General features: G+C 56.6%; 1 protein-coding gene across 2 annotated transcripts in view; it reads left to right on the plus strand.

The window, feature by feature from the left end:
* The window catches only part of ACSF3 (acyl-CoA synthetase family member 3), a 50,984-nt gene that overhangs the window by 20,379 nt on the left and 26,886 nt on the right, over positions 1–3,719 (plus strand). The gene's annotated exons all lie outside the window — the stretch shown is intronic.

Consider the following 3,719-nt stretch of genomic DNA (forward strand, 5'->3'; position numbering starts at 1 on the left):
CATCCAGTTCCAACCCCTCTGTCGCAGGCAGAGACACCTTCCACTAGCCCAGGTTGCTCAGAGCCCCATCCAACCTTGCCTTGGACACTTCCAGGGATCCAGGGGCAGCCACAGCTTCTCTGGGCACCCTGTGCCAGGGCATCCCCACCTTCACAGGGAAGAATTCCTTCCCAATATCCAATCTAAACCTACTCTATTTCATTCTGAAGACCAGGTCTAGTGGAAGATCCCTGCCCATGGAACAAGGTGAGCTTTAAGGTCCCTCCCAACCCAACCTTTCCATGATTCTGTGATTGAAAGAGCAGGCCTGGCCTTGAGGGTTGCACTCATTTTGAAAACAGCACTGGGGGGAACCCATCGGGTTTCCATGGAAGTCCAGCTCCATTCTAAGCTCCACATGATGCCTGCACCTGCAGTTCTGGTGTGCCAGAGGTCGCAGGTATGTGGGATGGGGAAGCATAATCTCCCCCTGTACTGGGGTGCTGAGTGTTCCCTGCTGCAGCAGCAGCCCCGGCCCAAGGTCCAGGCTGTCTCTTCCCACAGAAGTGGCTGAGCAGGGTCTGCCTTCCTGCCACCTCCCCTCCATACCCTCACTGTGGGTGTTGTGCTGCTCTGGCAGATCCATGCCCGGTGATGTCAGGGCTTGGCTGAGCAGATAAATGCTGTGTGTGAGAGAAGTGACCCCGGCAGTGACAGCGCATGGGTGGGACATGGGCAGCTGTGAGATTCAACCTGAAATAGGTTCCTTCACTCACTGCCCTGGGAAATGGCTTCTCATCCAGCCACCTACTACTGAGGGCTTGGAAGGAGCTTCCTGGGCTGTGCCAGAGACACTGCTGGTGTGAGCACTGCTGAGAGGCTCAAAAAACCCTTTTTTTTGTCTAAATTATCTGGTGGCAGGTGGAGGGACCGTGGGCAGCCCCATGGGTGGGTTGTGCTCGGGATGTGTTCTATGTTCTGAAGCTGTAAGAGCTGGATCCACCCCAGACCTTTAAAACAGCCCAGGGGACAGCTGAGAGGGACCACGGTTGTGGCTTTTATTAAAAAAACCCTCTTTGCTGCTCCTTACTCTGTGTCACTGCTGTGGTGTGGCCGAGCAGTGGGCAAAGCAGGAGACTCCCCGTGTCCTGTTCTTGTCACTTCCTGGATGAGTGTTATGTTTCACAGGTTTGTCCTCTGATCCCAGAGTTTGTTCTTGGCCTTTTTTTCCCACTTGTGTGGAACCGAGACATGAAATATAACGTGTCCCTTTTAATAATGATCCTATAATGCTTTTTTCCCCTCAGGGATCCCTGGGCACTTTACAAATTAGGTCTCAGACACCAGAATCCCCAAAGTGCAGCTCCTTCCAGGATGAAATGTGGATGTTGTTCTACTGAATTATGAGAGGAAAAAATATGGAATGTTATTTTTTCTGCTCAGTACTCCTTCCCCTTCCTTCTCATTGCACTGAGTGACCAGAGAAGGGGAGCCCAGATGATCTGTGTCTGGTGCTGGGAGCCCAGCACCTCCTCAGGGCTTCACAGAGCTGGAGTTCACATAACTCTTCTCTTTCTTCTGGCTTCAGGCTGCTTGGGTTTATTTTGGGGGAGAGGAATTGCCCTTTATCCTGGTGATTTCTCACAGGCACCCTGCAGCCCCCAGTGTGGGTGGCTGAGGTCCATACCCATGGCTCACAAATCTTCCAGGAGCTCCCACCAGTGCTGCCGTTGGCTCCCTGCCCCTTGCTGATGGTTGCTTTCCGTCAGGCTCTCCCTCAGGGACCTTTTGGATGTTCTGGTGAATTCTCAAGTCATCAGCCGGGGAGGGTGTGGGGAGGTGGTAATTTGCCTCTGGGCATTGGCTCATGGGTTGGTCCCTCTCTGAAAAGCTGTCCCCATCTCACCCACCATTCCTCTCTGCCCAGCCTAACTGGCAGTTCCTTCAGGCTGGAGGGAGAGCAATGGTCCCATCTGTTTGGGCCACTCTAGGAGAGAGTGGCTGGCTGGGTACCTCCAGGACATCCACAGCGTTTCCAGGAGCAGAGCAGAGCCAGCTGCCTCTGTCCCTGGGACTGTCACAAGGTGGGAAAAACAGTCCCTGCTCCCAGCGTGTGTTGGCACAGATGGATGCCAGGAGGTGCCAGGAGTTTGGGTTTTATATGCCCTGGGCATGGAGTGTGACTTTCCCTGGTGTGACCACGCGGGCAGGCAGGTGGCAGCCGTGGTGACAACACCTCTGCTCCCAGGGATGCTGGAATTCCAGTGCCTCACACCTGCGGTCCCAGGCACAGCCTCACCTGCTCAGTGCCTGCCCCAGACGCTGCTGCTGGCGCTGTGTGCATCATGCTTGGTTAATAATTCATGTCAGGAGAGACAGCGTCAGTGGAATTTATTTAAAACAAGGCAGATCTGACAGTCCGAGCGCTCATCACGCTCCAGCGGTCCGAGAAAGGCCTGGCTTTGTTTAAATCAGCTCCTCCACGGCAGAGGGGCTGTCCCAGGGATGGGAAGAGCTGCTTGGTGTCACCTGCCTGTGCCACATGGCCTTTTCCTTGCCTCCTCCTTCCTTGTCTCTCTTGCAGGAGGGCTCTGAACCTTACAGTGGCTGAGGGCTGGAGGAGACTGAGGGGCGACCTCAGGGGTCTTCAACGTCCTCGTGAGGGGCAGCAGAAGGGCCGGTATCGATCTCTTCCCTCTGGTGGCCTGTGACAGGACCCAGGGAACGGCCAGAGTTGGACAAGGGGAGGTTTAGGTTGGAGATCGGGAAAAGGTTCTTCCCCCAGAGGGTGCTGGGCACTGCCCAGGCTCCCCAGGGAATGGGCACGGCCCCGAGGCTGCCAGAGCTCCAGGAGCGTTTGGACAGCGCTGCCAGGGATGCCCAGGGTGGGGTTGTTGGGGTGTCTGTGCAGGGCCTGGGGTTGGATTGATGATCCTGTGAGTCCCTTCCAGCCCAGGATATTCTGTGATTCCATGATTCAGGCACCATGGGGCTGATCCAGGGGGATGCTGAGCACCCCAGCAGGAGCTGGGCTCTGAGCCATCTCTCCTGCCCGGGCTCCTGTGAGCAGGTGATCTCTGTGCCGGGGCTGAGGCACTGTCAGGGCAATCTGCGAGGCGTTCACACCTCGGCTGTGCCTGCAGAGCCCTCCTGACGTCGAGCAGAGAGCGCTGCCTTTGCCAAGGGAATTGTCTGCGTAGCCTCGCAAGGTCAGCGCCTTCCCCACTCGCGTTGGGCTGAGTTCTGCCTCCTGCTCCCGGCACAGCAGGCGTTCTCCGAGCTGTTCCTTCCCCACTAACCCCGTCTCTCCCGTTAGGCTGGGGCATCGCTCCCTTTCCTTTCGTGCCGGCGCCCTTTGGACACGTGCGATCCAAACAGGAGCTGCGGCGGAGGAGGAGGAGGAGGAAGCGTGTGGGTGGCAGGAGCAGGGAGCTGGGGAGCGTTCCTGCTCTGCCATCCGGTAACTGCCTGAGCTTGCAGCAGGGGACTGCTGTAATTTGCAAAGCTGGTTCCTGGCACACCCTGAAGATCAATAATCCACTTAGCTGAAAGTTCGCTGGATCTCTGTTCTTCCCTGCATTTTCTCCCGTGTCCCTTGATTGGAGTGCTGGATTCCTTTCCCGCACGTGCTCCAGCCCTTCCGTCTCCTCACATCTCAGGAGCCCTGTGCTCCGTCCATCCCATTTGCTCAGGTTTCCAGCCACTCTTGTGCTGCTTCCTCCGGGTGTTTTGCACCTTGC

Source organism: Corvus brachyrhynchos, unplaced genomic scaffold (assembly GCF_000691975.1).
Source record: "Corvus brachyrhynchos isolate BGI_N302 unplaced genomic scaffold, ASM69197v1 scaffold365, whole genome shotgun sequence".
NCBI classification, from domain to species: domain Eukaryota; kingdom Metazoa; phylum Chordata; class Aves; order Passeriformes; family Corvidae; genus Corvus; species Corvus brachyrhynchos.